Raw genomic sequence first — 27,896 nt, forward strand, 5'->3', positions numbered from 1 at the left:
GGGGTAAGGCACGGACGGTTTCCCCTAGAGCGGCAGTGACACCTGGTGGCCAGTTGGGGTAAGGCACGGACGGTTTCCCCTAAAGCGGCAGTGACACCTGGTGGCCAGTCGGGGTAAGGCACGGATGGTTTCCCCTAGAGCGGCAGTGACACCTGGTGGCCAGTCGGGGTAAGGCACGGAGGGTTTTCCGTAGAGCGGCAGTGACACCTGGTGGCCAGTCGGGGTAAGGCACGGACGGTTTCCCCTAAAGCTGCAGTGACACCTGGTGTCCAGTCGGGGTAAGGCACGGACGGTTTCCCCTAAAGCTGCAGTGACACCTGGTGGCCAGTCGGGGTAAGGCACGGACGGTTTCCCCTAGAGCTGCAGTGACACCTGGTGGCCAGTCGGGGTAAGGCAAGGACGGTTTCCCCTAGAGCAGCAGTGACACCTGGTGGCCAGTCGGGGTAAGGCACGGACGTTTTCCCCTAGAGCGGCAGTGACACCTGGTGGCCAGTCGGGGTAAGGCACGGACGGTTTCCCCTAGAGCGGCAGTGACACCTGGTGGCCAGTCGGGGTAAGGCACGGACGGTTTCCCCTAAAGCTGCAGTGACACCTGGTGGCCAATCGGGGTAAGGCACGGACGGTTTCCCCTAAAGCTGCAGTGACACCTGGCGGCCAGTCGGGGTAAGGCACGGACGGTTTCCCCTCGAGCGGCAGTGACACCTGGTGGCCAGTCCGTTTCCCCTAAAGCTGCAGTGACACCTGGTGGCCAGTCGGGGTAAGGCACGGACGGTTTCCCCTAGAGCTGCAGTGACACCTGGTGGCCAGTCGGGGTAAGGCACGGAGGGTTTCCCCTAAAGCTGCAGTGACACCTGGTGGCCAGTCGGGGTAAGGCACGGACGGTTTCCCCAAGAGCGGCAGTGACACCAGGTGGCCAGTCGGGGTAAGGCACGGACGGTTTCCCCTAGAGCGGCAGTGACACCTGGTGGCCAGTCGGGGTAAGGCACGGACGGTTTCCCCTAGAGCGGCAGTGACACCTGGTGGCCAGTCGGGGTAAGGCACGGACGGTTCCCCCTAGAGCGGCAGTGACACCTGATGGCCAGTCGGGGTAAGGCACGGACGGTTTCCCCTAGAACTGCAGTGACACCTGGTGGCCAGTTGGGGGAAGGCACGGACGGTTTCTCCTAGAGCCGCAGTGACACCTGGTGGCCAGTCGGGGTAAGGCACGGACGGTTTCCCCTAAAGCTGCAGTGACACCTGCTGGCCAGTCGGGGTAAGGCACGGACGGTTTCCCCTAGAGCTGCAGTGACAGCTGGTGGCCAGTCGGGGTAAGGCACGGAGGGTTTCCCCTAAAGCTGCAGTGACACCTGGTGGCCAGTCTGGGTAAGGCATGGACGGTTTCCCCTAGAGCGGCAGTGACACCTGGTGGCCAGTCGGGGTAAGGCACGGACGGTTTCCCCTAGAACTGCAGTGACACCTGGTGGCCAGTCGGGGTAAGGCACGGACGGTTTCCCCTAAAGCTGCAGTGACACCTGGTGTCCAGTCGGGGTAAGGCACGGACGGTTTCCCCTAGAACGGCAGTGACACCTGGCGGCCAGTCGGGGTAAGACACGGACATTTTCCCCTAAAGCTGCAGTGACACCTGGTGGCCAGTCGGGGTAAGGCACGGACGGTTTCCCCTAAAGCTGCAGTGACACCTGGTGGCCAGTCGGGGTAAGGCACGGACGGTTTCCCCTAGAGCTGCAGTGACACCTGGTGGCCAGTCGGGGTAAGGCTGACGGTTTCCCCTAGAGCGGCAGTGACACCTGGTGGCCAGTTGGTGTAAGGCACGGACGGTTTCCCCTAAAGCTGCAGTGACACCTGGTGGCCAATCGGGGTAAGGCACGGACGGTTTCCCCTAGAGCTGCAGTGACACCTGGTGGCCCGTCGGGGTAAGGCACGGAGGGTTTCCCCTAAAGCTGCAGTGACACCTGGTGGACAGTCGGGGTAAGGCACGGACGGTTTCCCATAGAGCGGCAGTGACACCTGGTGGCCAGTCGGGGTAAGGCACGGACGGTTTCCCCTAAAGCTGCAGTGACACCTGGTGGCCAGTCGGGGTAAGGCACGGACGGTTTCCCCTAGAGCGGCAGTGACACCTGGTGGCCAGTCGGGGTAAGACACGGACGGTTTCCCCAAGAGCGGCAGTGACACCAGGTGGCCAGTCGGGGTAAGGCACGGACGGTTTCCCCTAGAGCGGCAGTGACACCTGGTGGCCAGTCGGGGTAAGGCACGGACGGTTTCCCCTAGAGCGGCAGTGACACCTGGTGGCCAGTCGGTGTAAGGCACGGACGGTTCCCCCTAGAGCGGCAGTGACACCTGATGGCCAGTCGGGGTAAGGCACAGACGGTTTCCCCTAGAGCGACAGTCACACCTGGTGGCCAGTTGGGGGAAGGCACGGACGGTTTCCCCTAGACCGCAGTGACACCTGGTGGCCCGTCGGGGTAAGGCACGGACGGTTTCCCCTAGAACTGCAGTGACACCTGGTGGCCAGTTGGGGTAAGGCACGGACGGTTTCACCTAGAGCCGCAGTGACACCTGGTGGCCAGTCGGGGTAAGGCACGGACGGTTTCCCCTAAAGCTGCAGTGACACCTGCTGGCCAGTCGGGGTAAGGCACGGACGGTTTCCCCTAGAGCTGCCATGACAGCTGGTGGCCAGTCGGGGTAAGGCACGGAGGGTTTCCCCTAAAGCTGCAGTGACACCTGGTGGCCAGTCTGGGTAAGGCACGGACGGTTTCCCCTAGAGCGGCAGTGACACCTGGTGGCCAGTCGGGGTAAGGCACGGACGGTTTCCCCTAGAACTGCAGTGACACCTGGTGGCCAGTCGGGGTAAGGCACGGACGGTTTCCCCTAAAGCTGCAGTGACACCGGTGTCCAGTCGGGGTAAGGCACGGACGGTTTCCCCTAGAGCAGCAGTGACACCTGGTGGCCAGTCGGGGTAAGGCACGGACATTTTCCCCTAAAGCTGCAGTGACACCTGGTGGCCAGTCGGGGTAAGGCACGGACGGTTTCCCCTAGAGCTGCAGTGACACCTGGTGGCCAGTCGGGGTAAGGCACGGAGGGTTTCCCCTAAAGCTGCAGTGACACCTGGTGGCCAGTCGGGGTAAGGCACGGACGGTTTCCCCTAGAGCGGCAGTGACACCTGGTGGCCAGTCGGGGTAAGGCACGGACGGTTTCCCCTAAAGCTGCAGTGACACCTGGTGGCCAGTCGGGGTAAGGCACGGACGGTTTATCCTAGAGCGGCAGTGACACCTGGTGGCCAGTCGGGGTAAGGCACGGACGGTTTCCCCTAGAGCGGCAGTGACACCTGGTGGCCAGTCGGGGTAAGGCACGGACGGTTTCCCCTAGAGCGGCAGTGACACCTGGTGGCCAGTCGGGGTAAGGCACGGACGGTTTCCCCTAAAGCGGCAGTGACACCTGGTGGCCAGTCGGGGTAAGGCACGGATGGTTTCTCCTAGAGCGGCAGTGACACCTGGTGGCCAGTCGGGGTAAGGCACGGACGGTTTCCCCTAGAGCGGCAGTGACACCTGATGGCCAGTCGGGGTAAGGCACGGACGGTTTCCCCTAGAGCGGCAGTGACACCTGGTGGCCAGTCGGGGTAAGGCACGGACGGTTTCCCCTAAAGCTGCAGTGACACCTGGTGGCCAGTCGGGGTAAGGCACGGACGGCTTCCCCTAAAGCTGCAGTGACACCTGGTGGCCAGTCGGGGTAAGGCACGGACGGTTTCCCCTAGAGCTGCAGTGACACCTGGTGGCCAGTCGGGGTAAGGCACGGAGGGTTTCCCCTAAAGCTGCAGTGACACCTGGTGGCCAGTCTGGGTAAGGCACGGACGGTTTCCCCTAGAGCGGCAGTGACACCTGGTGGCCAGTCGGGGTAAGGCACGGACGGTTTCCCCTAAAGCTGCAGTGACACCTGGTGGCCAGTCGGGGTAAGGCACGGACGGTTTATCCTAGAGCGGCCGTGACACCTGGTGGCCAGTCGGGGTAAGGCACGGACGGTTTCCCCTAGAGCGGCAGTGACACCTGGTGGCCAGTCGGGGTAAGGCACGGACGGTTTCCCCTAGAGCGGCAGTGACACCTGGTGGCCAGTCGGGGTAAGGCGCGGACGGTTTCCCGTAAAGCGGCAGTGACACCTGGTGGCCAGTCGGGGTAAGGCACGGATGGTTTCCCCTAGAGCGGCAGTGACACCTGATGGCCAGTCGGGATAAGGCACGGAGGGTTTTCCGTAGAGCGGCAGTGACACCTGGTGGCCAGTCGGGGTAAGGCACGGACGGTTTCCCCTAAAGCTGCAGTGACACCTGGTGTCCAGTCGGGGTAAGGCACGGACGGTTTCCCCTAAAGCTGCAGTGACACCTGGTGGCCAGTCGGGGTAAGGCACGGACGGTTTCCCCTAGAGCTGCAGTGACACCTGGTGGCCAGTCGGGGTAAGGCAAGAACGGTTTCCCCTAGAGCGGCAGTGACACCTGGTGGCCAGTCGGGGTAAGGCACGGACGTTTTCCCCTAGAGCGGCAGTGACACCTGATGGCCATTCGGGGTAAGGCACGGACGGTTTCCCCTAGAGCGAGAGTGACATCTGGTGGCCAGTCGGGGTAAGGCACGGACGGTTTCCCGTAGAGCGGCAGTGACACCTGGTGGCCAGTCGGGGTAAGGCACGGACGGTTTCCCCTAAAGCTGCAGTGACACCTGGTGTCCAGTCGGGGTAAAGCACGGACGGTTTCCCCTAGAGCGGCAGTGACACCTGGTGGCCAGTCGGGGTAAGGCACGGACATTTTCCCCTAAAGCTGCAGTGACACCTGGTGGCCAGTTGGGGTAAGGCACGGACGGTTTCCCCTAAAGCTGCAGTGACACCTGGTGGCCAGTCGGGGTAAGGCACGGACGGTTTCCCCTAGAGCTGCAGTGACACCTCGTGGCCAGTCGGGGTAAGGCACGGACGGTTTCCCCTAGAGCGGCAGTGACACCTGGTGGCCTGTTGGTGTAAGGCCCGGACGGTTTCCCCTAAAGCTGCAGTGACACCTGGTGGCCAATCGGGGTAAGGCACGGACGGTTTCCCCTAAAGCTGCAGTGACACCTGGCGGCCAGTCGGGGTAAGGCACGGACGGTTTCCCCTAGAGCTGCAGTGACACCTGGTTTCCAGTCGGGATAAGGCACGGACGGTTTCCCCTAGAACGGCAGTGACACCTGGCGGCCAGTTGGGGGAAGGCACGGACGGTTTCCCCTAGAGCTGCAGTGACACCTGGTGGCCAGTCGAGGTAAGGCACGGACGGTTTCCCCTAGAGCGGCAGTGACACCTGGTGGCCAGTCGGGGTAAGGCACGGACGGTTTCCCCTAAAGCTGCAGTGACACCTGGTGGCCAGTCGGGGTAAGGCACGGACGGTTTCCCCTCGAGCGGCAGTGACACCTGGTGGCCAGTCGGTTTCCCCTAAAGCTGCAGTGACACCTGGTATGCAGTCGGGGTAAGGCACGGACGGTTTTCCGTAGAGCTGCAGTGACACCTGGTGGCCAGTCGGGGTAAGGCACGGAGGGTTTCCCCTAAAGCTGCAGTGACACCTGGTGTCCAGTCGGGGTAAGGCACGGACGGTTTCCCCTAAAGCTGCAGTGACACCTGGTGGCCAGTCGGGGTAAGGCACGGACGGTTTCCCCTAGAGCTGCAGTGACACCTGGTGGCCAGTCGGGGTAAGGCAAGGACGGTTTCCCCTAGAGCGGCAGTGACACCATTTTGGCCAGTCGGGGTAAGGCACGGACGTTTTCCCCTAGAGCGGCAGTGACACCTGGTGGCCAGTCGGGGTAAGGCACGGACGGTTTCCCCTAGAGCGGCAGTGACACCTGGTGGCCAGTCGGGGTAAGGCACGGACAGTTCCCCCCAGAGCGGCAGTGACACCTGATGGCCATTCGGGGTAAGGCACGGACGGTTTCCCCTAGAGCGACAGTGACATCTGGTGGCCAGTCGGGGTAAGGCACGGACGGTTTCCCGTAGAGCGGCAGTGACACCTGGTGGCCAGTCGGGGTAAGGCACGGACGGTTTCCCCTAGAGCTGCAGTGACACCTGGTGTCCAGTCGGGGTAAAGCACGGACGGTTTCCCCTAGAGCGGCAGTGACACCTGGTGGCCAGTCGGGGTAAGGCACGGACATTTTCCCCTAAAGCTGCAGTGACACCTGGTGGCCAGTCGGGGTAAGGCACGGACGGTTTCCCCTAAAGCTGCAGTGACACCTGGTGGCCAGTCGGGGTAAGGCACGGACGGTTTCCCCTAGAGCTGCAGTGACACCTCGTGGCCAGTCGGGGTAAGGCACGGACGGTTTCCCCTAGAGCGGCAGTGACATCTGGTGGCCAGTCGGGGTAAGGCACGGACGGTTTCCCGTAGAGCGGCAGTGACACCTGGTGGCCAGTCGGGGTAAGGCACGGACGGTTTCCCCTAAAGCTGCAGTGACACCTGGTGTCCAGTCGGGGTAAGGCACGGACGGTTTCCCCTAGAGCGGCAGTGACACCTGGTGGCCAGTCGGGGTAAGGCACGGACATTTTCCCCTAAAGCTGCAGTGACACCTGGTGGCCAGTCGGGGTAAGGCACGGACGGTTTCCCCTACAGCGGCAGTGACACCTCGTGGCCAGTCGGGGTAAGGCACGGACGGTTTCCCCTAAAGCTGCAGTGACACCTGGTGGCCAGTCGGGGTAAGGCACGGACGGTTTCCCCTAGAGCTGCAGTGACACCTGGTGGCCAGTCGGGGTAAGGCACGGACGGTTTCCCCTGGAGCGGCAGTGACACCTGGTGGCCAGTCGGGGTAAGGCACGGACGGTTTCCCCTAGAGCGGCAGTGACACCTGGTGGCCAGTCGGGGTAAGGCACGGACGGTTTCCCCTAGAGCGGCAGTGACACCTGGTGGCCAGTCGGGGTAAGGCACGGACGGTTTCCCCTAAAGCGGCAGTGACACCTGGTGGCCAGTCGGGGTAAGGCACGGATGGTTTCCCCTAGAGCGGCAGTGACACCTGGTGGCCAGTCGGGGTAAGGCACGGAGGGTTTTCCGTAGAGCGGCAGTGACACCTGGTGGCCAGTCGGGGTAAGGCACGGACGGTTTCCCCTAGAGCTGCAGTGACACCTGGTGTCCAGTCGGGGTAAAGCACGGACGGTTTCCCCTAGAGCGGCAGTGACACCTGGTGGCCAGTCGGGGTAAGGCACGGACATTTTCCCCTAAAGCTGCAGTGACACCTGGTGGCCAGTCGGGGTAAGGCACGGACGGTTTCCCCTAAAGCTGCAGTGACACCTGGTGGCCAGTCGGGGTAAGGCACGGACGGTTTCCCCTAGAGCTGCAGTGACACCTCGTGGCCAGTCGGGGTAAGGCACGGACGGTTTCCCCTAGAGCGGCAGTGACATCTGGTGGCCAGTCGGGGTAAGGCACGGACGGTTTCCCGTAGAGCGGCAGTGACACCTGGTGGCCAGTCGGGGTAAGGCACGGACGGTTTCCCCTAAAGCTGCAGTGACACCTGGTGTCCAGTCGGGGTAAGGCACGGACGGTTTCCCCTAGAGCGGCAGTGACACCTGGTGGCCAGTCGGGGTAAGGCACGGACATTTTCCCCTAAAGCTGCAGTGACACCTGGTGGCCAGTCGGGGTAAGGCACGGACGGTTTCCCCTACAGCGGCAGTGACACCTCGTGGCCAGTCGGGGTAAGGCACGGACGGTTTCCCCTAAAGCTGCAGTGACACCTGGTGGCCAGTCGGGGTAAGGCACGGACGGTTTCCCCTAGAGCTGCAGTGACACCTGGTGGCCAGTCGGGGTAAGGCACGGACTGTTTCCCCTGGAGCGGCAGTGACACCTGGTGGCCAGTCGGGGTAAGGCACGGACGGTTTCCCCTAGAGCGGCAGTGACACCTGGTGGCCAGTCGGGGTAAGGCACGGACGGTTTCCCCTACAGCGGCAGTGACACCTCGTGGCCAGTCGGGGTAAGGCACGGACGGTTTCCCCTAGAGCTGCAGTGACACCTGGTGGCCAGTCGGGGTAAGGCACGGACGGTTTCCCCTAAAGCTGCAGTGACACCTGGTGGCCAGTCGGGGTAAGGCACGGACGGTTTCCCCTAGAGCTGCAGTGACACCTGGTGGCCAGTCGGGGTAAGGCACGGACGGTTTCCCCTGGAGCGGCAGTGACACCTGGTGGCCAGTCGGGGTAAGGCACGGACGGTTTCCCCTAGAGCGGCAGTGACACCTGGTGGCCAGTCGGGGTAAGGCACGGACGGTTTCCCCTAGAGCGGCAGTGACACCTGGTGGCCAGTCGGGGTAAGGCACGGACGGTTTCCCCTAAAGCGGCAGTGACACCTGGTGGCCAGTCGGGGTAAGGCACGGATGGTTTCCCCTAGAGCGGCAGTGACACCTGGTGGCCAGTCGGGGTAAGGCACGGAGGGTTTTCCGTAGAGCGGCAGTGACACCTGGTGGCCAGTCGGGGTAAGGCACGGACGGTTTCCCCTAAAGCTGCAGTGACACCTGGTGTCCAGTCGGGGTAAGGCACGGACGGTTTCCCCTAAAGCTGCAGTGACACCTGGTGGCCAGTCGGGGTAAGGCACGGACGGTTTCCCCTAGAGCTGCAGTGACACCTGGTGGCCAGTCGGGGTAAGGCAAGGACGGTTTCCCCTAGAGCAGCAGTGACACCTGGTGGCCAGTCGGGGTAAGGCACGGACGTTTTCCCCTAGAGCGGCAGTGACACCTGGTGGCCAGTCGGGGTAAGGCACGGACGGTTTCCCCTAGAGCGGCAGTGACACCTGGTGGCCAGTCGGGGTAAGGCACGGACGGTTTCCCCTAAAGCTGCAGTGACACCTGGTGGCCAATCGGGGTAAGGCACGGACGGTTTCCCCTAAAGCTGCAGTGACACCTGGCGGCCAGTCGGGGTAAGGCACGGACGGTTTCCCCTCGAGCGGCAGTGACACCTGGTGGCCAGTCGGTTTCCCCTAAAGCTGCAGTGACACCTGGTGGCCAGTCGGGGTAAGGCACAGACGGTTTCCCCTAGAGCTGCAGTGACACCTGGTGGCCAGTCGGGGTAAGGCACGGAGGGTTTCCCCTAAAGCTGCAGTGACACCTGGTGGCCAGTCGGGGTAAGGCACGGACGGTTTCCCCAAGAGCGGCAGTGACACCAGGTGGCCAGTCGGGGTAAGGCACGGACGGTTTCCCCTAGAGCGGCAGTGACACCTGGTGGCCAGTCGGGGTAAGGCACGGACGGTTTCCCCTACAGCGGCAGTGACACCTGGTGGCCAGTCGGGGTAAGGCACGGACGGTTCCCCCTAGAGCGGCAGTGACACCTGATGGCCAGTCGGGGTAAGGCACGGACGGTTTCCCCTAGAACTGCAGTGACACCTGGTGGCCAGTTGGGGGAAGGCACGGACGGTTTCTCCTAGAGCCGCAGTGACACCTGGTGGCCAGTCGGGGTAAGGCACGGACGGTTTCCCCTAAAGCTGCAGTGACACCTGCTGGCCAGTCGGGGTAAGGCACAGACGGTTTCCCCTAGAGCTGCAGTGACAGCTGGTGGCCAGTCGGGGTAAGGCACGGAGGGTTTCCCCTAAAGCTGCAGTGACACCTGGTGGCCAGTCTGGGTAAGGCACGGACGGTTTCCCCTAGAGCGGCAGTGACACCTGGTGGCCAGTCGGGGTAAGGCACGGACGGTTTCCCCTAGAACTGCAGTGACACCTGGTGGCCAGTCGGGGTAAGGCACGGACGGTTTCCCCTAAAGCTGCAGTGACACCTGGTGTCCAGTCGGGGTAAGGCACGGACGGTTTCCCCTAGAACGGCAGTGACACCTGGCGGCCAGTCGGGGTAAGACACGGACATTTTCCCCTAAAGCTGCAGTGACACCTGGTGGCCAGTCGGGGTAAGGCACGGACGGTTTCCCCTAAAGCTGCAGTGACACCTGGTGGCCAGTCGGGGTAAGGCACGGACGGTTTCCCCTAGAGCTGCAGTGACACCTGGTGGCCAGTCGGGGTAAGGCACGGACGGTTTCCCCTAGAGCGGCAGTGACACCTGGTGGCCAGTTGGTGTAAGGCACGGACGGTTTCCCCTAAAGCTGCAGTGACACCTGGTGGCCAATCGGGGTAAGGCACGGACGGTTTCCCCTAGAGCTGCAGTGACACCTGGTGGCCCGTCGGGGTAAGGCACGGAGGGTTTCCCCTAAAGCTGCAGTGACACCTGGTGGACAGTCGGGGTAAGGCACGGACGGTTTCCCATAGAGCGGCAGTGACACCTGGTGGCCAGTCGGGGTAAGGCACAGACGGTTTCCCCTAAAGCTGCAGTGACACCTGGTGGCCAGTCGGGGTAAGGCACGGACGGTTTCCCCTAGAGCGGCAGTGACACCTGGTGGCCAGTCGGGGTAAGACACGGACGGTTTCCCCAAGAGCGGCAGTGACACCAGGTGGCCAGTCGGGGTAAGGCACGGACGGTTTCCCCTAGAGCGGCAGTGACACCTGGTGGCCAGTCGGGGTAAGGCACGGACGGTTTCCCCTAGAGCGGCAGTGACACCTGGTGGCCAGTCGGTGTAAGGCACGGACGGTTCCCCCTAGAGCGGCAGTGACACCTGATGGCCAGTCGGGGTAAGGCACAGACGGTTTCCCCTAGAGCGACAGTGACACCTGGTGGCCAGTTGGGGGAAGGCACGGACGGTTTCCCCTAGACCGCAGTGACACCTGGTGGCCCGTCGGGGTAAGGCACGGACGGTTTCCCCTAGAACTGCAGTGACACCTGGTGGCCAGTTGGGGTAAGGCACGGACGGTTTCACCTAGAGCCGCAGTGACACCTGGTGGCCAGTCGGGGTAAGGCACGGACGGTTTCCCCTAAAGCTGCAGTGACACCTGCTGGCCAGTCGGGGTAAGGCACGGACGGTTTCCCCTAGAGCTGCCATGACAGCTGGTGGCCAGTCGGGGTAAGGCACGGAGGGTTTCCCCTAAAGCTGCAGTGACACCTGGTGGCCAGTCTGGGTAAGGCACGGACGGTTTCCCCTAGAGCGGCAGTGACACCTGGTGGCCAGTCGGGGTAAGGCACGGACGGTTTCCCCTAGAACTGCAGTGACACCTGGTGGCCAGTCGGGGTAAGGCACGGACGGTTTCCCCTAAAGCTGCAGTGACACCTGGTGTCCAGTCGGGGTAAGGCACGGACGGTTTCCCCTAGAGCAGCAGTGACACCTGGTGGCCAGTCGGGGTAAGGCACGGACATTTTCCCCTAAAGCTGCAGTGACACCTGGTGGCCAGTCGGGGTAAGGCACGGACGGTTTCCCCTAGAGCTGCAGTGACACCTGGTGGCCAGTCGGGGTAAGGCACGGAGGGTTTCCCCTAAAGCTGCAGTGACACCTGGTGGCCAGTCGGGGTAAGGCACGGACGGTTTCCCCTAGAGCGGCAGTGACACCTGGTGGCCAGTCGGGGTAAGGCACGGACGGTTTCCCCTAAAGCTGCAGTGACACCTGGTGGCCAGTCGGGGTAAGGCACGGACGGTTTATCCTAGAGCGGCAGTGACACCTGGTGGCCAGTCGGGGTAAGGCACGGACGGTTTCCCCTAGAGCGGCAGTGACACCTGGTGGCCAGTCGGGGTAAGGCATGGACGGTTTCCCCTAGAGCGGCAGTGACACCTGGTGGCCAGTCGGGGTAAGGCACGGACGGTTTCCCCTAAAGCGGCAGTGACACCTGGTGGCCAGTCGGGGTAAGGCACGGATGGTTTCTCCTAGAGCGGCAGTGACACCTGGTGGCCAGTCGGGGTAAGGCACGGACGGTTTCCCCTAGAGCGGCAGTGACACCTGATGGCCAGTCGGGGTAAGGCACGGACGGTTTCCCCTAGAGCGGCAGTGACACCTGGTGGCCAGTCGGGGTAAGGCACGGACGGTTTCCCCTAAAGCTGCAGTGACACCTGGTGGCCAGTCGGGGTAAGGCACGGACGGCTTCCCCTAAAGCTGCAGTGACACCTGGTGGCCAGTCGGGGTAAGGCACGGACGGTTTCCCCTAGAGCTGCAGTGACACCTGGTGGCCAGTCGGGGTAAGGCACGGAGGGTTTCCCCTAAAGCTGCAGTGACACCTGGTGGCCAGTCTGGGTAAGGCACGGACGGTTTCCCCTAGAGCGGCAGTGACACCTGGTGGCCAGTCGGGGTAAGGCACGGACGGTTTCCCCTAAAGCTGCAGTGACACCTGGTGGCCAGTCGGGGTAAGGCACGGACGGTTTATCCTAGAGCGGCAGTGACACCTGGTGGCCAGTCGGGGTAAGGCACGGACGGTTTCCCCTAGAGCGGCAGTGACACCTGGTGGCCAGTCGGGGTAAGGCGCGGACGGTTTCCCGTAAAGCGGCAGTGACACCTGGTGGCCAGTCGGGGTAAGGCACGGATGGTTTCCCCTAGAGCGGCAGTGACACCTGATGGCCAGTCGGGATAAGGCACGGAGGGTTTTCCGTAGAGCGGCAGTGACACCTGGTGGCCAGTCGGGGTAAGGCACGGACGGTTTCCCCTAAAGCTGCAGTGACACCTGGTGTCCAGTCGGGGTAAGGCACGGACGGTTTCCCCTAAAGCTGCAGTGACACCTGGTGGCCAGTCGGGGTAAGGCACGGACGGTTTCCCCTAGAGCTGCAGTGACACCTGGTGGCCAGTCGGGGTAAGGCAAGAACGGTTTCCCCTAGAGCGGCAGTGACACCTGGTGGCCAGTCGGGGTAAGGCACGGACGTTTTCCCCTAGAGCGGCAGTGACACCTGATGGCCATTCGGGGTAAGGCACGGACGGTTTCCCCTAGAGCGACAGTGACATCTGGTGGCCAGTCGGGGTAAGGCACGGACGGTTTCCCGTAGAGCGGCAGTGACACCTGGTGGCCAGTCGGGGTAAGGCACGGACGGTTTCCCCTAAAGCTGCAGTGACACCTGGTGTCCAGTCGGGGTAAAGCACGGACGGTTTCCCCTAGAGCGGCAGTGACACCTGGTGGCCAGTCGGGGTAAGGCACGGACATTTTCCCCTAAAGCTGCAGTGACACCTGGTGGCCAGTTGGGGTAAGGCACGGACGGTTTCCCCTAAAGCTGCAGTGACACCTGGTGGCCAGTCGGGGTAAGGCACGGACGGTTTCCCCTAGAGCTGCAGTGACACCTCGTGGCCAGTCGGGGTAAGGCACGGACGGTTTCCCCTAGAGCGGCAGTGACACCTGGTGGCCTGTTGGTGTAAGGCCCGGACGGTTTCCCCTAAAGCTGCAGTGACACCTGGTGGCCAATCGGGGTAAGGCACGGACGGTTTCCCCTAAAGCTGCAGTGACACCTGGCGGCCAGTCGGGGTAAGGCACGGACGGTTTCCCCTAGAGCTGCAGTGACACCTGGTTTCCAGTCGGGATAAGGCACGGACGGTTTCCCCTAGAACGGCAGTGACACCTGGCGGCCAGTTGGGGGAAGGCACGGACGGTTTCCCCTAGAGCTGCAGTGACACCTGGTGGCCAGTCGAGGTAAGGCACGGACGGTTTCCCCTAGAGCGGCAGTGACACCTGGTGGCCAGTCGGGGTAAGGCACGGACGGTTTCCCCTAAAGCTGCAGTGACACCTGGTGGCCAGTCGGGGTAAGGCACGGACGGTTTCCCCTCGAGCGGCAGTGACACCTGGTGGCCAGTCGGTTTCCCCTAAAGCTGCAGTGACACCTGGTATCCAGTCGGGGTAAGGCACGGACGGTTTTCCGTAGAGCTGCAGTGACACCTGGTGGCCAGTCGGGGTAAGGCACGGAGGGTTTCCCCTAAAGCTGCAGTGACACCTGGTGTCCAGTCGGGGTAAGGCACGGACGGTTTCCCCTAAAGCTGCAGTGACACCTGGTGGCCAGTCGGGGTAAGGCACGGACGGTTTCCCCTAGAGCTGCAGTGACACCTGGTGGCCAGTCGGGGTAAGGCAAGGACGGTTTCCCCTAGAGCGGCAGTGACACCATTTTGGCCAGTCGGGGTAAGGCACGGACGTTTTCCCCTAGAGCGGCAGTGACACCTGGTGGCCAGTCGGGGTAAGGCACGGACGGTTTCCCCTAGAGCGGCAGTGACACCTGGTGGCCAGTCGGGGTAAGGCACGGACAGTTCCCCCAGAGCGGCAGTGACACCTGATGGCCATTCGGGGTAAGGCACGGACGGTTTCCCCTAGAGCGACAGTGACATCTGGTGGCCAGTCGGGGTAAGGCACGGACGGTTTCCCGTAGAGCGGCAGTGACACCTGGTGGCCAGTCGGGGTAAGGCACGGACGGTTTCCCCTAGAGCTGCAGTGACACCTGGTGTCCAGTCGGGGTAAAGCACGGACGGTTTCCCCTAGAGCGGCAGTGACACCTGGTGGCCAGTCGGGGTAAGGCACGGACATTTTCCCCTAAAGCTGCAGTGACACCTGGTGGCCACTCGGGGTAAGGCACGGACGGTTTCCCCTAAAGCTGCAGTGACACCTGGTGGCCAGTCGGGGTAAGGCACGGACGGTTTCCCCTAGAGCTGCAGTGATACCTCGTGGCCAGTCGGGGTAAGGCACGGACGGTTTCCCCTAGAGCGGCAGTGACATCTGGTGGCCAGTCGGGGTAAGGCACGGACGGTTTCCCGTAGAGCGGCAGTGACACCTGGTGGCCAGTCGGGGTAAGGCACGGACGGTTTCCCCTAAAGCTGCAGTGACACCTGGTGTCCAGTCGGGGTAAGGCACGGACGGTTTCCCCTAGAGCGGCAGTGACACCTGTTGGCCAGTCGGGGTAAGGCACGGACATTTTCCCCTAAAGCTGCAGTGACACCTGGTGGCCAGTCGGGGTAAGGCACGGACCGTTTCCCCTACAGCGGCAGTGACACCTCGTGGCCAGTCGGGGTAAGGCACGGACGGTTTCCCCTAAAGCTGCAGTGACACCTGGTGGCCAGTCGGGGTAAGGCACGGACGGTTTCCCCTAGAGCTGCAGTGACACCTGGTGGCCAGTCGGGGTAAGGCAAGGACGGTTTCCCCTGGAGCGGCAGTGACACCTGGTGGCCAGTCGGGGTAAGGCACGGACGGTTTCCCCTAGAGCGGCAGTGACACCTGGTGGCCAGTCGGGGTAAGGCACGGACGGTTTCCCCTAGAGCGGCAGTGACACCTGGTGGCCAGTCGGGGTAAGGCACGGACGGTTTCCCCTAAAGCGGCAGTGACACCTGGTGGCCAGTCGGGGTAAGGCACGGATGGTTTCCCCTAGAGCGGCAGTGACACCTGGTGGCCAGTCGGGGTAAGGCACGGAGGGTTTTCCGTAGAGCGGCAGTGACACCTGGTGGCCAGTCGGGGTAAGGCACGGACGGTTTCCCCTAAAGCTGCAGTGACACCTGGTGTCCAGTCGGGGTAAGGCACGGACGGTTTCCCCTAAAGCTGCAGTGACACCTGGTGGCCAGTCGGGGTAAGGCACGGACGGTTTCCCCTAGAGCTGCAGTGACACCTGGTGGCCAGTCGGGTAAGGAAAGGACGGTTTCCCCTAGAGCAGCAGTGACACCTGGTGGCCAGTCGGGGTAAGGCACGGACGTTTTCCCCTAGAGCGGCAGTGACACCTGGTGGCCAGTCGGGGTAAGGCACGGACGGTTTCCCCTAGAGCGGCAGTGACACCTGGTGGCCAGTCGGGGTAAGGCACGGACGGTTCCCCCTAGAGCGGCAGTGACACCTGATGGCCATTCGGGGTAAGGCACGGACGGTTTCCCGTAGAGCGGCAGTGACACCTGGTGGCCAGTCGGGGTAAGGCACGGACGGTTTCCCCTAAAGCTGCAGTGACACCTGGTGTCCAGTCGGGGTAAAGCACGGACGGTTTCCCCTAGAGCGGCAGTGACACCTGGTGGCCAGTCGGGGTAAGGCACGGACATTTTCCCCTAAAGCTGCAGTGACACCTGGTGGCCAGTCGGGGTAAGGCACGGACGGTTTCCCCTAGAGCTGCAGTGACACCTCGTGGCCAGTCGGGGTAAGGCACGGACGGTTTCCCCTAGAGCGGCAGTGACACCTGGTGGCCTGTTGGTGTAAGGCACGGACGGTTTCCCCTAAAGGTGCAGTGACACCTGGTGGCCAATCGGGGTAAGGCACGGACGGTTTCCCCTAAAGCTGCAGTGACACCTGGCGGCCAGTCGGTGTAAGGCACGGACGGTTTCCCCTAGAGCTGCAGTGACACCTGGTGGCCAGTCGGGATAAGGCACGGACGGTTTCCCCTAGAACGGCAGTGACACCTGGCGGCCAGTTGGGGTAAGGCACGGACGGTTTCCCCTAGAGCTGCAGTGACACCTGGTGGCCAGTCGGGGTAAGGCACGGACGGTTTCCCCTACAGCGGCAGTGACACCTGGTGGCCAGTCGGGGTAAGGCACGGACGGTTTCCCCTAGAGCGGCAGTGACACCTGGTGGCCAGTCGGGGTAAGGCACGGACGGTTTCCCCTAAAGCTGCAGTGACACCTGGTGGCCAGTCTGGGTAAGGCACGGACGGTTTCCCCTAGAGCGGCAGTGACACCTGGTGGCCAGTCAGGGTAAGGCACGGACGGTTTCCCCTAGAGCTGCAGTGACACCTGGTGGCCAGTCGGGGTAAGGCACGGACGGTTTCCCCTGGAGCGGCAGTGACACCTGGTGGCCAGTCGGGGTAAGGCACGGACGGTTTCCCCTAGAGCGGCAGTGACACCTGGTGGCCAGTCGGGGTAAGGCACGGACGGTTTCCCCTAAAGCGGCAGTGACACTTGGTGGCCAGTCGGGGTAAGGCACGGACGGTTTCCCCTAGAGCGGCAGTGACACCTGGTTGCCTGTTGGTGTAAGGCCCGGACGGTTTCCCCTAAAGCTGCAGTGACACCTGGTGGCCAATCGGGGTAAGGCACGGACGGTTTCCCCTAAAGCTGCAGTGACACCTGGCGGCCAGTCGGGGTAAGGCACGGACGGTTTCCCCTAGAGCTGCAGTGACACCTGGTTTCCAGTCGGGATAAGGCATGGACGGTTTCCCCTAGAACGGCAGTGACACCTGGCGGCCAGTTGGGGGAAGGCACGGACGGTTTCCCCTAGAGCTGCAGTGACACCTGGTGGCCAGTCGAGGTAAGGCACGGACGGTTTCCCCTAGAGCGGCAGTGACACCTGGTGGCCAGTCGGGGTAAGGCACGGACGGTTTCCCCTAAAGCTGCAGTGACACCTGGTGGCCAGTCGGGGTAAGGCACGGACGGTTTCCCCTCGAGCGGCAGTGACACCTGGTGGCCAGTCGGTTTCCCTAAAGCTGCAGTGACACCTGGTATCCAGTCGGGGTAAGGCACGGACGGTTTTCCGTAGAGCTGCAGTGACACCTGGTGGCCAGTCGGGGTAAGGCACGGAGGGTTTCCCCTAAAGCTGCAGTGACACCTGGTGTCCAGTCGGGGTAAGGCACGGACGGTTTCCCCTAAAGCTGCAGTGACACCTGGTGGCCAGTCGGGGTAAGGCACGGACGGTTTCCCCTAGAGCTGCAGTGACACCTGGTGGCCAGTCGGGGTAAGGCAAGGACGGTTTCCCCTAGAGCGGCAGTGACACCATTTTGGCCAGTCGGGGTAAGGCACGGACGTTTTCCCCTAGAGCGGCAGTGACACCTGGTGGCCAGTCGGGGTAAGGCACGGACGGTTTCCCCTAGAGCGGCAGTGACACCTGGTGGCCAGTCGGGGTAAGGCACGGACAGTTCCCCCCAGAGCGGCAGTGACACCTGATGGCCATTCGGGGTAAGGCACGGACGGTTTCCCCTAGAGCGACAGTGACATCTGGTGGCCAGTCGGGGTAAGGCACGGACGGTTTCCCGTAGAGCGGCAGTGACACCTGGTGGCCAGTCGGGGTAAGGCACGGACGGTTTCCCCTAGAGCTGCAGTGACACCTGGTGTCCAGTCGGGGTAAAGCACGGACGGTTTCCCCTAGAGCGGCAGTGACACCTGGTGGCCAGTCGGGGTAAGGCACGGACATTTTCCCCTAAAGCTGCAGTGACACCTGGTGGCCAGTCGGGGTAAGGCACGGACGGTTTCCCCTAAAGCTGCAGTGACACCTGGTGGCCAGTCGGGGTAAGGCACGGACGGTTTCCCCTAGAGCTGCAGTGATACCTCGTGGCCAGTCGGGGTAAGGCACGGACGGTTTCCCCTAGAGCGGCAGTGACATCTCTTGGCCAGTCGGGGTAAGGCACGGACGGTTTCCCGTAGAGCGGCAGTGACACCTGGTGGCCAGTCGGGGTAAGGCACGGACGGTTTCCCCTAAAGCTGCAGTGACACCTGGTGTCCAGTCGGGGTAAGGCACGGACGGTTTCCCCTAGAGCGGCAGTGACACCTGTTGGCCAGTCGGGGTAAGGCACGGAGATTTTCCCCTAAAGCTGCAGTGACACCTGGTGGCCAGTCGGGGTAAGGCACGGACGGTTTCCCCTACAGCGGCAGTGACACCTCGTGGCCAGTCGGGGTAAGGCACGGACGGTTTCCCCTAAAGCTGCAGTGACACCTGGTGGCCAGTCGGGGTAAGGCACGGACGGTTTCCCCTAGAGCTGCAGTGACACCTGGTGGCCAGTCGGGGTAAGGCACGGACGGTTTCCCCTGGAGCGGCAGTGACACCTGGTGGCCAGTCGGGGTAAGGCACGGACGGTTTCCCCTAGAGCGGCAGTGACACCTGGTGGCCAGTCGGGGTAAGGCACGGACGGTTTCCCCTAGAGCGGCAGTGACACCTGGTGGCCAGTCGGGGTAAGGCACGGACGGTTTCCCCTAAAGCGGCAGTGACACCTGGTGGCCAGTCGGGGTAAGGCACGGATGGTTTCCCCTAGAGCGGCAGTGACACCTGGTGGCCAGTCGGGGTAAGGCACGGAGGGTTTTCCGTAGAGCGGCAGTGACACCTGGTGGCCAGTCGGGGTAAGGCACGGACGGTTTCCCCTAAAGCTGCAGTGACACCTGGTGTCCAGTCGGGGTAAGGCACGGACGGTTTCCCCTAAAGCTGCAGTGACACCTGGTGGCCAGTCGGGGTAAGGCACGGACGGTTTCCCCTAGAGCTGCAGTGACACCTGGTGGCCAGTCGGGGTAAGGCAAGGACGGTTTCCCCTAGAGCAGCAGTGACACCTGGTGGCCAGTCGGGGTAAGGCACGGACGTTTTCCCCTAGAGCGGCAGTGACACCTGGTGGCCAGTCGGGGTAAGGCACGGACGGTTTCCCCTAGAGCGGCAGTGACACCTGGTGGCCAGTCGGGGTAAGGCACGGACGGTTCCCCCTAGAGCGGCAGTGACACCTGATGGCCATTCGGGGTAAGGCACGGACGGTTTCCCCTAGAGCGACAGTGACATCTGGTGGCCAGTCGGGGTAAGGCACGGACGGTTTCCCGTAGAGCGGCAGTGACACCTGGTGGCCAGTCGGGGTAAGGCACGGACGGTTTCCCCTAAAGCTGCAGTGACACCTGGTGTCCAGTCGGGGTAAAGCACGGACGGTTTCCCCTAGAGCGGCAGTGACACCTGGTGGCCAGTCGGGGTAAGGCACGGACATTTTCCCCTAAAGCTGCAGTGACACCTGGTGGCCAGTCGGGGTAAGGCACGGACGGTTTCCCCTAGAGCTGCAGTGACACCTCGTGGCCAGTCGGGGTAAGGCACGGACGGTTTCCCCTAGAGCGGCAGTGACACCTGGTGGCCTGTTGGTGTAAGGCACGGACGGTTTCCCCTAAAGGTGCAGTGACACCTGGTGGCCAATCGGGGTAAGGCACGGACGGTTTCCCCTAAAGCTGCAGTGACACCTGGCGGCCAGTCGGTGTAAGGCACGGACGGTTTCCCCTAGAGCTGCAGTGACACCTGGTGGCCAGTCGGGATAAGGCACGGACGGTTTCCCCTAGAACGGCAGTGACACCTGGCGGCCAGTTGGGGTAAGGCACGGACGGTTTCCCCTAGAGCTGCAGTGACACCTGGTGGCCAGTCGAGGTAAGGCACGGACGGTTTCCCCTAGAGCGGCAGTGACACCTGGTGGCCAGTCGGGGTAAGGCACGGACGGTTTCCCCTACAGCGGCAGTGACACCTGGTGGCCAGTCGGGGTAAGGCACGGACGGTTTCCCCTAGAGCGGCAGTGACACCTGGTGGCCAGTCGGGGTAAGGCACGGACGGTTTCCCCTAAAGCTGCAGTGACACCTGGTGGCCAGTCTGGGTAAGGCACGGACGGTTTCCCCTAGAGCGGCAGTGACACCTGGTGGCCAGTCAGGGTAAGGCACGGACGGTTTCCCCTAGAGCTGCAGTGACACCTGGTGGCCAGTCGGGGTAAGGCACGGACGGTTTCCCCTGGAGCGGCAGTGACACCTGGTGGCCAGTCGGGGTAAGGCACGGACGGTTTCCCCTAGAGCGGCAGTGACACCTGGTGGCCAGTCGGGGTAAGGCACGGACGGTTTCCCCTAAAGCGGCAGTGACACTTGGTGGCCAGTCGGGGTAAGGCACGGACGGTTTCCCCTAAAGCGGCAGTGACACCTCGCGGCCAGTCGGGGTAAGGCACGGACGGTTTCCCCTAGAGCGGCAGTGACACCTGGTGGCCAGTCGGGGTAAGGCACGGACGGTTTCCCGTAGAGCGGCAGTGACACCTGGTGGCCAGTCGGGGTAAGGCACGGACGGTTTCCCCTAAAGCTGCAGTGACACCTGGTGTCCAGTCGGGGTAAGGCACGGACGGTTTCCCCTAGAGCAGCAGTGACACCTGGTGGCCACTCGGGGTAAGGCACGGACATTTTCCCCTAAAGCTGCAGTGACACCTGGTGGCCAGTCGGGGTAAGGCACGGACGGTTTCCTCTAGAGCGGCAGTGACACCTGGTGGCCAGTCGGGGTAAGGCACGGACGGTTTCCCCTAAAGCTGCAGTGACACCTGGTGGCCAATCGGGGTAAGGCACGGACGGTTTCCCCTAAAGCTGCAGTGACACCTGGTGGCCAGTCGGGGTAAGGCACGGAAGGTTTCCCCTCGAGCGGCAGTGACACCTGGTGGCCAGTCGGTTTCCCCTAAAGCTGCAGTGACACCTGGTATCCAGTCGGGGTAAGGCACGGACGGTTTTCCGTAGAGCTGCAGTGACACCTGGTGGCCAGTCGGGGTAAGGCACGGAGGGTTTCCCCTAAAGCTGCAGTGAGACCTGGTGTCCAGTCGGGGTAAGGCACGGACGGTTTCCCCTAAAGCTGCAGTGACACCTGGTGGCCAGTCGGGGTAAGGCACGGACGGTTTCCCCTAGAGCTGCAGTGACACCTGGTGGCCAGTCGGGGTAAGGCAAGGACGGTTTCCCCAAGAGCGGCAGTGACACCATTTTGGCCAGTCGGGGTAAGGCACGGACGTTTTCCCCTAGAGCGGCAGTGACACCTGGTGGCCAGTCGGGGTAAGGCACGGACGGTTTCCCCTAGAGCGGCAGTGACACCTGGTGGCCAGTCGGGGTAAGGCACGGACAGTTCCCCCCAGAGCGGCAGTGACACCTGATGGCCATTCGGGGTAAGGCACGGACGGTTTCCCCTAGAGCGACAGTGACATCTGGTGGCCAGTCGGGGTAAGGCACGGACGGTTTCCCGTAGAGCGGCAGTGACACCTGGTGGCCAGTCGGGGTAAGGCACGGACGGTTTCCCCTAGAGCTGCAGTGACACCTGGTGTCCAGTCGGGGTAAAGCACGGACGGTTTCCCCTAGAGCGGCAGTGACACCTGGTGGCCAGTCGGGGTAAGGCACGGACATTTTCCCCTAAAGCTGCAGTGACACCTGGTGGCCAGTCGGGGTAAGGCACGGACGGTTTCCCCTAAAGCTGCAGTGACACCTGGTGGCCAGTCGGGGTAAGGCACGGACGGTTTCCCCTAGAGCTGCAGTGACACCTCGTGGCCAGTCGGGGTAAGGCACGGACGGTTTCCCCTAGAGCGGCAGTGACTCCTGGTGGCCTGTTGGTGTAAGGCACGGACGGTTTCCCCTAAAGCTGCAGTGACACCTGGTGGCCAATCGGGGTAAGGCACGGACGGTTTCCCCTAAAGCTGCAGTGACACCTGGCGGCCAGTCGGGGTAAGGCACGGACGGTTTCCCCTAGAGCTGCAGTGACACCTGGTGGCCAGTCGGGATAAGGCACGGACGGTTTCCCCTAGAACGGCAGTGACACCTGGCGGCCAGTTGGGGTAAGGCACGGACGGTTTCATCTAGAGCTGCAGTGACACCTGGTGGCCAGTCGAGGTAAGGCACGGACGGTTTCCCCTAGAGCGGCAGTGACACATGGTGGCCAGTTGGGGTAAGGCACGGACGGTTTCCCCTACAGCGGCAGTGACACCTGGTGGCCAGTCGGGGTGAGGCACGGACGGTTTCCCCTAGAGCGGCAGTGACACCTGGTGGCCAGTCGGGGTAAGGCACGGACGGTTTCCGCTAAAGCTGCAGTGACACCTGGTGGCCAGTCTGGGTAAGGCACGGACGGTTTCCCCTAGAGCGGCAGTGACACCTGGTGGCCAGTCAGGGTAAGGCACGGACGGTTTCCCCTAGAGCTGCAGTGACACCTGGTGGCCAGTCGGGGTAAGGCACGGACGGTTTCCCCTGGAGCGGCAGTGACACCTGGTGGCCAGTCGGGGTAAGGCACGGACGGTTTCCCCACGAGCGGCAGTGACACCTGGTGGCCAGTCGCGGTAAGGCACGGACGGTTTCCCCTAAAGCGGCAGTGACACTTGGTGGCCAGTCGGGGTAAGGCACGGACGGTTTCCCCTAAAGCGGCAGTGACACCTGGTGGCCAGTCGGGGTAAGGCACGGACGGTTTCCCCTAGAGCGGCAGTGACACCTGGTGGCCAGTCGGGGTAAGGCACGGACGGTTTCCCGTAGAGCGGCAGTGACACCTGGTGGCCAGTCGGGGTAAGGCACGGACGGTTTCCCCTAAAGCTGCAGTGACACCTGGTGTCCAGTCGGGGTAAGGCACGGACGGTTTCCCCTAGAGCAGCAGTGACACCTGGTGGCCACTCGGGGTAAGGCACGGACATTTTCCCCTAAAGCTGCAGTGACACCTGGTGGCCAGTCGGGGTAAGGCACGGACGGTTTCCCCTAAAGCTGGAGTGACACCTGGTGGCCAGTCGGGGTAAGGCACGGACGGTTTCCCCTAAAGCTGCAGTGACACCTCGTGGCCAGTCGGGGTAAGGCACGGACGGTTTCCCCTAGAGCTGCAGTGACACCTGGTGGCCAGTCGGGGTAAGGCACGGACGGTTTCCCCTAGAGCGGCAGTGACACCTGGTGGCCAGTCGGGGTAAGGCACGGACGGTTTCCCCTAGAGCGGCAGTGACACCTGGTGGCCAGTCGGGGTAAGGCACGGACGGTTTCCCCTAAAGCGGCAGTGACACTTGGTGGCCAGTCGGGGTAAGGCACGGACGGTTTCCCCTAAAGCGGCAGTGACACCTGGTGGCCAGTCGGGGTAAGGCACGGACGGTTTCCCCTAGAGCGGCAGTGACACCTGGTGGCCAGTCGGGGTAAGGCACGGACGGTTTCCCGTAGAGCGGCAGTGACACCTGGTGGCCAGTCGGGGTAAGGCACGGACGGTTTCCCCTAAAGCTGCAGTGACACCTGGTGTCCAGTCGGGGTAAGGCACGGACGGTTTCCCCTAGAGCAGCAGTGACACCTGGTGGCCACTCGGGGTAAGGCACGGACATTTTCCCCTAAAGCTGCAGTGACACCTGGTGGCCAGTCGGGGTAAGGCACGGACGGTTTCCCCTAAAGCTGGAGTGACACCTGGTGGCCAGTCGGGGTAAGGCACGGACGGTTTCCCCTAGAGCTGCAGTGACACCTGGTGGCCAGTCGGGGTAAGGCACGGACGGTTTCCTCTAGAGCGGCAGTGACACCTGGTGGCCAGTCGGGGTAAGGCACGGACGGTTTCCCCTAAAGCTGCAGTGACACCTGGTGGCCAATCGGGGTAAGGCACGGACGGTTTCCCCTAAAGCTGCAGTGACACCTGGCGGCCAGTCGGGGTAAGGCACGGACGGTTTCCCCTCGAGCGGCAGTGACACCTGGTGGCCAGTCGGTTTCCCCTAAAGCTGCAGTGACACCTGGTATCCAGTCGGGGTAAGGCACGGACGGTTTCCCCTAGAGCTGCAGTGACACCTGGTGGCCAGTCGGGGTAAGGCACGGAGGGTTTCCCCTAAAGCTGCAGTGACACCTGGTGGCCAGTCGGGGTAAGGCACGGACGGTTTCCCCTAAAGCTGCAGTGACACCTGGTGGCCAGTCGGGGTAAGGCACGGACGGTTTCCCCTAGAGCGGCAGTGACACCTGGTGGCCAGTCGGGGTAAGGCACGGACGGTTTCCCCAAGAGCGGCAGTGACACCAGGTGGCCAGTCGGGGTAAGGCACGGACGGTTTCCCCTAGAGCGGCAGTGACACCTGGTGGCCAGTCGGGGTAAGGCACGGACGGTTTCCCCTAGAGCGGCAGTGACACCTGGTGGCCAGTCGGGGTAAGGCACGGACGGTTCCCCGTAGAGCGGCAGTGACACCTGATGGCCAGTCGGGGTAAGGCACGGACGGTTTCCCCTAGAGCGACAGTGACACCTGGTGGCCAGTTGGGGGAAGGCACGGACGGTTTCCTCTAGACCGCAGTGACACCTGGTGGCCCGTCGGGGTAAGGCACGGACGGTTTCCCCTAGAACTGCAGTGACACCTGGTGGCCAGTTGGGGTAAGGCACGGACGGTTTCTCCTAGAGCCGCAGTGACACCTCGTGGCCAGTCGGGGTAAGGCACAGACGGTTTCCCCTAAAGCTGCAGTGACACCTGCTGGCCAGTCGGGGTAAGGCACGGACGGTTTCCCCTAAAGCTGCAGTGACACCTGGCGGCCAATCGGGGTAAGGCACGGACGGTTTCACCTAGAGCTGCAGTGACACCTGGTGGCCAGTCAGGATAAGGCACGGACGGTTTCCCCTAGAACGGCAGTGACACCTGGCGGCCAGTTGGGGTAAGGCACGGACGGTTTCCTCTAGAGCTGCAGTGACACCTGGTGGCCAGTCGGGGTAAGGCACGGACGGTTTCCCCTAGAGCGGCAGTGACACCTGGTGGCCAGTCGGGGTAAGGCACGGACGGTTTCCCCTAGAGCGGCAGTGACACCTGGTGGCCAGTCGGGGTAAGGCACGGACGGTTTCCCCTAGAGCGGCAGTGACACCTGGTGGCCAGTCGGGGTAAGGCACGGACGGTTTCATCTAGAGCTGCAGTGACACCTGGTGGCCAGTCGGGGTAAGGCACGGACGGTTTCCCGTAGAGCGGCAGTGACACCTGGTGGCCAGTCGGGGTGAGGCACGGACGGTTTCCCCTAGAGCGGCAGTGACACCTGGTGGCCTGTTGGTGTAAGGCATGGACGGTTTCCCCTAAAGCTGCAGTGACACCTGGTGGCCAATCGGGGTAAGGCACGGACGGTTTCCCCTAAAGCTGCAGTGACACCTGGCGGCCAGTCGGGGTAAGGCACGGACGGTTTCCCCTAGAGATGCAGTGACACCTGGTGGCCAGTCGGGATAAGGCACGGACGGTTTCCCCTAGAACGGCAGTGACACCTGGCGGCCAGTTGGGGTAAGGCATGGACGGTTTCCCCTAGAGCTGCAGTGACACCTGGTGGCCAGTCGGGGTAAGGCACGGACGGTTTCCCCTAGAGCGGCAGTGACACCTGGTGGCCAGTCGGGGTAAGGCACGGACGGTTTCCCCTAGAGCGGCAGTGACACCTGGTGGCCAGTCGGGGTAAGGCACGGACGGTTTCCCCTAGAGCGGCAGTGACACCTGGCGGCCAGTCGGGGTAAGGCACGGACGGTTTCCCCTAAAGCTGCAGTGACACCTGGTGGCCAGTCTGGGTAAGGCACGGACGGTTTCCCCTAGAGCGGCAGTGACACCTGGTGGCCAGTCAGGGTAAGGCACGGACGGTTTCCCTTAGAGCTGCAGTGACAACTGGTGGCCAGTCGGGGTAAGGCACGGACGGTTTCCCCTGGAGCGGCAGTGACACCTGGTGGCCAGTCGGGGTAAGGCACGGACATTTTCCCCTAAAGCTGCAGTGACACCTGGTGGCCAGTCGGGGTAAGGCACGGACGGTTTCCCCTAAAGCTGGAGTGACACCTGGTGGCCAGTCGGGGTAAGGCACGGACGGTTTTCCGTAGAGCGGCAGTGACAGCTGGTGGCCAGTCGGGGTAAGGCACGGACGGTTTCCCCTAAAGCGGCAGTGACACCTGGTGGCCACTCGGGGTAAGGCACGGACGGTTTCCCGTAGAGCGGCAGTGACACCTGGTGGCCAGTCGGGGTAAGGCACGGACGGTTTCCCGTAGAGCGGCAGTGACACCTGGTGGCCAGTCGGGGTAAGGCACGGACTGTTTCCCCTAAAGCTGCAGTGACACCTGGTGTCCAGTCGGGGTAAGGCACGGACGGTTTCCCCTAGAGCAGCAGTGACACCTGGTGGCCACTCGGGGTAAGGCACGGACATTTTCCCCTAAAGCTGCAGTGACACCTGGTGGCCAGTCGGGGTAAGTCACGGACGTTTTCCCCTAAAGCTGGAGTGACACCTGGTGGCCAGTCGGGGTAAGGCACGGACGGTTTCCCCTAGAGCTGCAGTGACACCTGGTGGCCAGTCGGGGTAAGGCACGGACGGTTTCCCCTAGAGCGGCAGTGACACCTGGTGGCCAGTCGGGGTAAGGCACGGACGGTTTCCCCTAAAGCTGCAGTGACACCTGGTGGCCAATCGGGGTAAGGCACGGACGGTTTCCCCTAAAGCTGCAGTGACACCTGGCGGCCAGTCGGGGTAAGGCACGGACGGTTTCCCCTAAAGCTGCAGTGACACCTGGTATCCAGTCGGGGTAAGGCAGGGACGGTTTCCCCTAGAGCTGCAGTGACACCTGGTGGCCAGTCGGGGTAAGGCACGGAGGGTTTCCCCTAAAGCTGCAGTGACACCTGGTGGCCAGACGGGGTAAGGCACGGACGGTTTCCCCTAGAGCGGCAGTGACACCTGGTGGCCAGTCGGGGTAAGGCACGGACGGTTTCCCCTAAAGCTGCAGTGACACCTGGTGGCCAGTCGGGGTAAGGCACGGACGGTTTTCCGTAGAGCGGCAGTGACACCTGGTGGCCAGTCGGGGTAAGGCACGGACGGTTTCCCCTAAAGCTGCAGTGACACCTGGTGTCCAGTCGGGGTAAGGCACGGACGGTTACCCCTAGAGCTGCAGTGACACCTGGTGGCCAGTCGGGATAAGGCACGGACGGTTTCCCCTAGAACGGCAGTGACACCTGGCGGCCAGTTGGGGTAAGGCACGGACGGTTTCCCCTAGAGCTGCAGTGACACCTGGTGGCCAGTCGGGGTAAGGCACGGACGGTTTCCCCTTGAGCGGCAGTGACACCTGGCGGCCAGTCGGGGTAAGGCACGGACGGTTTCCCCTAGAGCTGCAATGACACCTGGTGGCCAGTCGGGGTAAGGCACGGACGGTTTCCCCTAGAGCGGCAGTGACACCTGGTGGCCAGACGGGGTAAGGCACGGACGTTTTCCCCGAGAGCGGCAGTGACAGCTTTTGGCCAGTCGAGGTCAGGCACGGACGGTTTCCCCTAGAGCGGCAGTGACACCTGGTGGCTAGTCGGGGTAAGGCACGGACGGTTCCCCCTAGAGCGGCAGTGACACCTGATGGCCAGTCGGGGTAAGGCACGGACGGTTTCCCCTAAAGCTGCAGTGACACCTGGTGTCCAGTCGGGTTAAGGCACGGACGGTTTCCCCTAGAGCAGCAGTGACACCTGGTGGCCACTCGGGGTAAGGCACGGACATTTTCCCCTAAAGCTGCAGTGACACCTGGTGGCCAGTCGGGGTAAGGCACGGACGGTTTCCCCTAAAGCTGGAGTGACACCTGGTGGCCAGTCGGGGTAAGGCACGGACGGTTTCCCCTAGAGCTGCAGTGACACCTGGTGGCCAGTCGGGGTAAGGCACGGACGGTTTCCCCTAGAGCGGCAGTGACACCTGGTGGCCAGTCGGGGTAAGGCACGGACGGTTTCCCCTAAAGCTGCAGTGACACCTGGTGGCCAGTCGGGGTAAGGCACGGACGG

The sequence above is a fragment of the Natator depressus genome, chromosome 28, assembly GCF_965152275.1.
Source record: "Natator depressus isolate rNatDep1 chromosome 28, rNatDep2.hap1, whole genome shotgun sequence".
NCBI lineage: Eukaryota > Metazoa > Chordata > Testudines > Cheloniidae > Natator > Natator depressus.